General features: G+C 50.0%; 1 pseudogene; it reads left to right on the top strand.

Moving 5' to 3' along the window:
* The window catches only part of LOC105819667, a 22,259-nt pseudogene extending 12,990 nt beyond the window's left edge, over window positions 1-9,269 (top strand).
* Window positions 9,270-9,363: the final 94 nt, after the last annotated feature.

Below are 9,363 nucleotides of genomic sequence, written 5' to 3'. Positions count from 1 at the left end.
GACGCAGCACAGGGCAGCTTTGTGATACCAAGGATCTTCTTTTAGGAAAACTGGATATTTCACCCCAGCTCTCTTCTGGATCATCGCTTACCCCCCAGTCAGCAGAGTGTCTTGGAGCAAGTAGGTCTGATGTCTCAATTGAGTCTTCTCAGTTTCTTCAGCAAGAGATAGAGGAGCTCAGGGAATCCTGCAAGAAAAAGATGCACAATAGAACTCATCGGGAACATAATTTCAGATTGTCCAGCTCGATTGCTGCCACCGCAGAGCTGGAACAAAAAAAATATGAGCAAACCGATGCAGACATTAGACAGCTAATGGACAAAGAAAATATTTTACAAAAATTACTTAAGGAAAAAGACCTCTTAATCAAAGCCGAAAGTGATCAGTTACTTTCCTCAAATGAAAATTTCACTAAATAATTAAATGCAAATGAACTTTTGAGGCAGGAAGTAACAAACCTCAAGGAGAGAATATTAATTTTTTAGGAACAGACATTAGTAAACTAGAAGCGGACGATGCATTGGAAGATTCAGGCCAGCAAGCCAGGGTGCGGGTGCAGTCACCGCAGGAACAACTGAGTGTAGTCTCCAAGCACAGGGATGAAACTGCACCGCAGCTTTCTGTCTCTCAGGACCAAGTGAAGCAGCATGCTCTGTCACCAGCCAACCTGCAGATCCTATTAGAGCATTTCCAACAAGAGGAAAAAGCCATCCATTTGGCTAAGCTAGAAAAGCAAAAACAACTCGCAGCCGAATGGGAGAAAAAGGCAGAAAATCTGGATGGAAAAGTGACATCATTACAGGAACGTTTGGACGAAGCAAATGCTGCACTGGATTCAGCATCATGACTCACAGGACAGTTAGAGCTAAAGGAAGAACAAATGAAGAACTTAAAAATCAAAGTGAGCTCCAACAAAAAATGCTGGATGATCTACAAGAGAAGCTGATGAAGTTAGTAAACGGCACAGATGGCAAAGTGGACAAAGTTCTAATGAGAAACCTCTTCATCGGACATTCCCACACACCAAAAATCAGCGTCATCAAGTGCTACGACTGATGGGAGCATCCTGGGTGTCAGAGGGGAGGAAATGGAGCAGTTGTTTGATGAAGATCGAGGTGATGTTACCAGGTGGATGACCGGGTGGCTTGGAGGAGAATCAAAAAGTGTCCCCAACACACCTTTGAGGCCAAATCAGCAATCTGTGCTTAATAGTTCTTTTTCAGAACTTTTTGCTAAATTTCCGGAAACAGAATCTCATCCATCTCTTCCATCTCTGAAGCTTTCTGTCCACGATATGAAACCTCTAGATTCCCCAGGAAGGAGAAAGCTAGATACAAACATGCCAGGGAGTTTTAAAGATACACCTAAATCCAGGTGTGGGAGGAGAGCAGATGTACATCCATTCTTGGCTCCCCGCTCCGCAGCTGGGCCTCTTAGTAACCCAGCTGGACTGGCCCCTGGTGACCCATCTCAGATGTTTGGCCACGTTTACCCCTTTGCCAGTGTCACCTGACAATAGCACTGGAGTTGTGTTGAAAGACACAGGTGGTTCTCAAGCCAGAGGTGAGATAGCACTTTAAAGAAACCATATGTGTATGTACTTTATCACAGTGTCCTCGTGGAAAACATATATTTCTTTGCAACTGTACTTTCTCAGAATTTAATAAAAATATTGTTAATGCTTTTAGAAATTGCCGGTGTCCGAGGAGGAAGTGTTTGTTATACAATCTGCTTTTTTGTTTACTCATTTGACCTAATTTAAGCAAGGAACATTTGACTTATCTTTTATCCTAATAAAGACAAAAAATATTTAGAGTTCCAACAGCTTAGATTTTAAATTACTTGTTAGGTTGTGAGCTAGTGCACGTGGGTTTTAAGAAAGATTTCTCCAAAATTAGGATGGGAACAAGAAAAAAGTTTATTTTACTTTTTCCAGATGGAAAAGGGGCCAACACAGAAGTGGGAGAGGGAGACAGTGTTGGCCTGGAAACCAGCTTCTCACCCTTGTTATTTTGGGGTGAAGCAGCCTTATGGCTGCAGCCAGATTAACGGAGTACTATGAGCGGCTGCATCCTCTTCTCTTTTCTTAGCGGCTGACTGATAGCAGAAGCAGCTGCCTTTCCTTTGGAGAGCAGCTTGTCCCTGGAGATTGTGAGCTTGTCAGTAATTCTGCCCTGAAGCTTGCACCCGCAACCTTGCTGTCCCGCTGTTCAGGAACTCTTCAAGGCTGTAATAAGCAAATTGTAAAAGCAGGTTTGAGTCTGTAAGTATGGTGAATATAAAAAAAAAATGTACATTTGCTTTCTGTTCACCTCTTTTCAGACTTTGTGAAAACAGATCTCCGTGGCGTGCCTGTTAGAGAGAGAGAGGGACAGACAGACAGAAAGCTCGTATGATTGATCTTAGCCCTTACTGAGAAACTATGAGTGAGATCATTTTTCAGTTATTTCACTAACAAGGCCATCCTTCAATCAGGAGGTCAACTCAACAGAATTCTTGGTAAAGGATGGCCACAGCGATAAGATATTAAGGGCGGGGATGAGAAATTTGATGAGATACTGAAGGTGGTCAGAGGCCAAGAGTGGAAAATATTGCTAACCTGACTTATAAGGACAGCAGGATTCTTGCTCGAATTGGATTCTGCAGGGACAAAGAGGGAAACCCACGGCCAGGCCCGGTCCAGCAGAGGGCTCAGGGGAAGCTGATTAACATCTGGTCCAAAGAGAGTCTTTATCAGTTGTCATTTTCATTAAGCACTTTAAAGATGTCATTGTGTGGCTCTCTAACCTACAATATTGGGAAATACAACGTATCTGGATTTCTTAGCGCTCCTCTACCAGCCTCAGCTTCCTTGGACCATTCATGTACCATGAGAATTAGATCTGCAGTCATTTATCTTGTCAAGCTATTATCCGAAAGAATAATAAAACTTATGTTCCAGGGAGAGTCAGATGGTTACACCTCGGATTAGGTCCCTGCGTTAAGCCTCTGGATTCCTGGCAGTGTTCTGTCCCTGTGTATTTACAAGAGAAAGGATGAGAAGCTAAAATGCAGAGACATTTGCAGTTTATAAAAGCCAAGATGCTAGAGGCCGTGTGGCCCCAGAGGTTTCGTTACACGTCAGAGGGTGAGAAAAAGGAGGCTATGCTTTCAGGAGGGGACGAAGACAGCTGCAAAGAGAAGTTACGCTTTCTCGGCCGTGGCCTGTGGAGTGTCCGTCCAGTTGTGCAGTGAGTCCCTGAGAGCTTCCACTGGGTCTACCCTGGGGTGTGGCCTGGGGAAAGGAAGGGCCAAATAAGCTTATTTTATCCTGTGAGGAATTAATAGGAAATTAATAAGAAATCTGGTCTGACCCAGAATAACTCGTGTGTGCAGTTAGTAAGTAAATTAACACAGATTTAATATTTAAAACCCAAAGATATATTGATTTCCTTAATGTTCCTTTGAAGTTAATGTATCTTTTTACTCTAATCAATTTGAAGGATTCCTTTTCTCCATAGATTTTTAGTATTCTTACTGTGATGTTGTTGGGGCTCAGAAAATGAGACCCCAAAATATGTTGCTTTAGACTTCAAACTGAGAGCCCCGGGAACAGCAAATGAGGGAAGCGCTTTCTCTGAAGTTCCCTACCTGCCTTAGAGGATAGAGCCTCCAGGAAAGATTCACTGGCTGTGAATGCCTGTCCCAGATATCTCATGAGTTGGGAAAGGCTGAGGGTATCACAGTGGCGGCCTCGGCCTGCTGAATGCGCAGGGCGGCAGCGGCACCGCCTGTGCCCCGAACTCCCCAGCCCTCGGGCCTGCAGCGCCCGCCCCTGCGCTGCTCCATCGGTCCCCTCAGTGACGGAGCGCAGGGGCCAGATCGCGGCGGTTTCTGCGGTTCGCGCACCTGCCACACCTGGCATCTCGCCTGTAAAATGTTCACGTTGACTCCTGCCTGCTCGGGCCGGGCCGAGCCTCGGCGATCGCGGCAGCCGTCTGTGCGCGCGGCGCTTCTCGACGCGGTTGGGGATTCGCATCCGACTCAGTGTCTGCGGCTGCTGCACTACGTCTCGTCTCGTCGTCCTCGGAGAGATGCTCCGGCTCGGGCGCCTGCCGGACCCCGCCCCGCCACAGGCTGGCGCTCGTCAGGGTCACGCACCGCTGAGAGGTCGATTGCTTGCTTTTCAGTGGGGTTTCTGTGGTTCCAGTCACGGCCGGCGGGAAGCAGCGAGTCCGGCCCCGTCGGGTTGCTCTTGTCGTCCTTCCTTCCTCGGCCACCGCCCGGCAGCGTCGTACTTCCGGCTCCGTGCTGCCGCAGGCGAGAGCCCGCGAGTCAGGAGGAACTCGAAATAAAGCTCAGCGCGAGCTGGACAGGTGGTCACTCCAGCGGCAAAGAAACGAAGCGAGTCACTTTCCCGTTCAAGAACTTTCTCCGGGTTGCTGAAAATCATCTCTCGTAGGTCTGCTGGGCTGAGGAATGTACCTCACTGCAGTTCCTAAGACCTAAAAGCTACTTTCCTTAATACAGGGCGTTAACTGAGGGCCAGAGAGAAAGGCAGGAAGAAGGATCTCTGTTTCCTTCCAGGATCAAATCCAACAATCCCCTTTCCCCGAGTGATTTTTTATTTTATTTTATTTTTTTACTTTAGAGACAAGGTCTTGCTCTGCTACCCAGGCTGCTCACTGCGGCCTCGAACTCCTGGACGCAAGCGATCCTCATGCCTCAGCCTCCTAAGTAGCTGGGACTATAAGTGCACACCACCAGGCCCACCTAATTTTTTAATTTTTTGTAAAGAAGGGGTCTCACTATGTTGCCCAGGCTGGTCTCCAACTCCTGGGCTCAAGTGATCCTCCCGTCTCGGCCTCCCAAAGTGCTGGGATTTCAGGCGTGAGCCCTGGCGCCGGCCTCCCAGCGACGGTTTAAGAGTGGCACAGAAAGTCTGGAGGTGGGCACGAGACCCAACGAGCTGAAACTGAGGGGAGCCGAAGGACAGCGAAGGCTGGTTCCCACCCCCACTTCACTCTGGTGTCCCCCGGGGCAGGGACAGGGAAACCACAGGGGCACGCTGTGTACTCCTCCCAGCTCTTAAAGAAGCGGAATGACATGAAAAGTCCACAGTACCTTTGTCTCAATCTATCGGACCATAAACCTGGGTAAAGGGCACTCTGTTCCCGGAATGGACTCGGGACAGGGCAGTTACTATGGTATCAGAGTGTTAATTTCTTTTAGGTAACTCTTATCAATAAAGAGATAAGCACATCCCTGAGCACTTACCAAGGTAACTAACCTGCTGAGCAGATACACAGCAGGCCTGGGCTTCCCTCATCCTCATTCCACCAAAGGTGTAAGAGCTTTCCAGGAGCCAGACAAGCTGCTTCCGGGAGAAACATGCCGCAGCCTCCGGGGCACTCCCAGCGCACCAGGAACGTCACGTCTGCTAGCAGTCAGGGAGCGAGGTGGACACAGCTCAACACAGAGTGCCTCAGCGCATTGTCACAGCTGCTCTCGCAGCCCATGGGGACCAAGAGTGCTGGCTGAGATGGGGCGTGAGTGCAGAGTGTGTGTGGGGTGACAGATGGCAACATTACATTATTTGCAGGACCATGTCGAGGGCGGGCTTGGGCACTGTACTAACTCGAGGCTTACGGTACGCTGCTCACAGGCCTCTGCCAACTTAGGGAAATAACCACCAAATAAAGAAACATTGAGGGTTTACGCTAGTGGCAAACAAAACACAAAAGCTAAGAAAAACTGTTAGGTTACAACTGTATTCAAACAGCAGCTCTGCAGGTAAAAGTAATTATTCAGATAGTTCTCTGCAGTAGCACAGAAAAAAGTCACTTTTAGAGCCCACCAATAAGGCCCCCACCAGGCCTTATTGCTCCTTAAACCAAAGGAACTTTGCTCTGTCATTCTGGAAAAAGATGGGTGTGATTTAAGAAGCACCTGAGAACTCACTCAAACTTCCACTCTTCAAAACCTGGTTGAGGTTAGCTGTTGTGGCTCACATCTGAAATCCCAGCACTTTGGGAGGCTGAGGTGACAGGGTCACTTGAGTTGAAGACCAGCATGGGCAACATAGTGAGACCCCATCTCTACAAAATTTAAAATAAAAATATTAGCTGGGCCTGGTGGTGGCGCGTGCCTGTAGTCCCAGCTACTCAGGAGGCTGAGGAGGGAGGATCGCTTGAGCCCAGGAGTCTGAGGTTGCAATGAGCTCTGACGATGGCACTACACTGCAGCCTGGGTGACAGAGTGAGACCTGAATAAAAAATAAAAATAAAAACCTGAGAATTTAGTTCATTCTGGTTCTTGGCTCAAGAAGGAACCAGCCGGCCACGTGGGCAAGGTGACTGTTCTACAGGACAAGGGGTTTAATAAGAGCTAATGAGTAACGCACTGAGCTGGGAACTGGGTAGAAGAAGGTGGAGACGGAGGATGCGGGTGAAGGGGCGACGAGAGAAGTCTCCGCAGAGCCAAGGTCAAACGTTTCCCTTTCAAAGTGCATTTACCTCCTCTCTGCCACTGAGTTCCCATTAAGGCCTTCTAAAAACTGCAATCGCACAGATTTCCTTAATCATGTAGCTTAAAACTCCACAGCCTAGGATGGCTGCTATCAAAAAAATGGAAAATAAAAGACGTTGGTGAGGATGTAGAGGAACTGCAACCCTTGTGCGCTGCTGGCGGGAATGGAAAGTGGTGCGGCCGCTTGCAACGTAGCACGGTGAGTCGTTAAAAAATTAAAAATAGGATTACCGCGCGATGTGATCCAGCAATTGCCCTTCTGAATATAGAAAAGAAACAAAGGCAGAGATACTTGAACATCCATGTTCGTAGCAACATCCTTCACAACAGTCAAGATGTGGAAGCGACCCAAGTGTCCATCTACAGATGAGGGGATAGACATGATGCCGTGTAAACTTACAATGGAATATTATTCAGCCTCGCGAAAGAAGGACTTTCTGACGCATGCTGCGAAATGAATGGACCTTGAGGCCATTTTGCTAAGTGAAATAAGCCAATCACAGAAAGAAACGCAGTGTGTGGTTCCACTTCTACAAGGTCCCTAGCGTGGTCACATTCACAGAGACAGGAAGTAGAAGGTGTTTGCCTGGGACTGGGGGAGGGGAAAGTGGGGAAGTTGTTTAATAGGAACAGAGTTTCAGTTTCGCAAGATGCAAGTAGTTATGGAGGTGGACCGTGTGAAGGTTGAACAGCAGCGTGACTGTGTTTAACACCCCTGCGCTGTACATTTGAAAATGGTTAAGATGGTCAGTCTTACTCTGTTTATTTTGCCACAGTTAGAAAGAAAGCCCCATAGCCCACAGGGCAGGTCCTCTCCTGGAGTCCAGGGTCCCAGGCTGCCGTATCTCTCGTGCCATTGCCCTAGAACACGACGAGTGACACCCTGGACCCTGCTGGAAATGCACATTCTCTGTCCCGCCCAGACATCCTAGATCAGAAGCTCTGGCCCCGGAATGAGGATGTTAACAAGCTCCCCCAAGGGACTCTGAAGTCCCTCAAGTCTGAGACCCACTGCACTAGGGTGACAGGAGTGGGACAGTGAGAAGGGGTGTGTTTTGAGATTCAGGGTGTGTTTTGAGGGCGGAGGAAGTGTGCCTTGGTGGCGGATTGGATGTGATTTGGCCAGTGAGAGGATCGGCGGGTAGAGGTTGGACAGATATTTGTTGAATGAGTGAATGTCTTTTCCAACTATTCTGCTCTTAATTTTTCTTTGTTTTACTCTTGAGTCAGGAGAAAAACAAAACACATGCTTTCTCCAAGTATCATGTTGGAGAATAGGAAAGAGGCTAAGATGATTGATCTTCAGAAGTCTGGGCAAGGTCGGTTTTGCTCAAATGTGTACTTTAAAGGCAGGCAGTTGTGTAGCAGCTGAGCAGTGGAGTCTTACATTTGCTTACTCACGGGCTGGTGGTCACATGGAGCCCACACACGTAAACACACACCCCAGAGAGTTCTAAGGTTCTTTCTTTTTGCCATGGGGGAATGATGTGGAAAGTGGCCAGAGACTGAGGGGTTCCCTGGAACAGAGGACTTTCCGTTTCAAAACTGGGACAGTCCTGGGCAGACTGGGGTGCTTGGTCACCCGAGTTATAACAGAGACTCAGAATTCTCAAACCCAGACAGGGCAGAAAGCTCATCTGTTCTGTGGTTCACCATTCTGGCTACAGATTAGAGTTACCTGAGGAGCTTTAAAAAAAATCCAATTCCTGGGCCTCACACTAGACCGATTAAATCAACACGTCTGGGCGCAAGACGCGGGCATCGGTGTTTCCTAAAGGCTCCCTGACGCGTTCTAATGAGCAGGCCGTGTGGAGAGCAACCGATCTAACCCATCTTCTTTACCGGGCAGATGAGGAATCTGATGCCACAAGAAGTTATCTGTCCTCGGTTGCACAATTATTAAGGGGCAAAACTCAGAGTTCCCGACTCTTGGGCCAGTGTTCTTCCCAGACACGATCCTTTTCTAGACAATGATGACCAGTGAGCTCCTGCCATCGACCGCCGCCCAGTGCTACTAATCAGGGCAACTCGCCCAGGCGCCAGCAGTGTGGCCCTCGGCGCAGCAGACCTTGCTCTCCCAGGGGAGTATTCGGGGGAGAAATCGGGGTCTCTTTCCTCGCCACCTCCTGACTGTCCTCCTCAGCACCTGCTCTGAGCCCCCGCAGGCCCTGATTTCCGCCCTCATTCTTTGCCCAGGGACCCCCTTCGCTCCCGTTTCCAGATGTGACCCCAGGACTTTGTCGTGTCCGTGTGCCGTGGACACCTGGGCGAGGCTCCCGCACGGCAGCCCGGGTGGCCGCCGCCCCGCCAGGAGGAGCCGCTGTCCGCACAGAGCTCGTCGCCGGAAGCCGCCCGGAACGGCGGCTACGCGGAGCAGGTCCTGAGGAGTGAGGGTGGCGCTGACGACGACACCGCGGCGTCCACACGGGGTGAAGGAAAGACGAGAGGGAAATGGACAGAGGATCACCGAGAGAAAGGAGGACAGTGAGAAACCCCCCTCACCGTCGCCCGGGGGCGCGGGCAGGACTCCGTGCGCCCTCCCCATGTCCCGATGTCTCCCCAGTGACACGGTGGCTCCCGTGGTCACGAGCGACCTCACGGCCCCTACCCAGGCGTGGTGGTCGGACGTGGCTCTGCTCCTCTGCCGGCAGGTGCTTGCTCCTGGTCCCCGCGGTGGCCAGGTGGAAGAGGTGTCAGCGCGGCCGTGGTCTGTGACCTCGGCGTCTCCTCAGAGCCCCGCGGGGCCCGTCCCGGGCCGCTGAGTGGGAATTCCGGGGACGCGGCCGGAGTGTGTGTTCCAGGATTGGGAAGCACAGGCAGGGTCGGGAAACGCTGCCGGGTGTGGCTCGGTTAGGC

This window comes from Propithecus coquereli, unplaced genomic scaffold, assembly GCF_000956105.1.
Source record: "Propithecus coquereli isolate 6110/MARCELLA unplaced genomic scaffold, Pcoq_1.0 Scaffold496, whole genome shotgun sequence".
Lineage (NCBI taxonomy): Eukaryota > Metazoa > Chordata > Mammalia > Primates > Indriidae > Propithecus > Propithecus coquereli.
The sequence above is the reverse complement of the archived record's forward strand: the minus strand, read 5'-3'. Positions and strand labels throughout refer to the sequence as shown.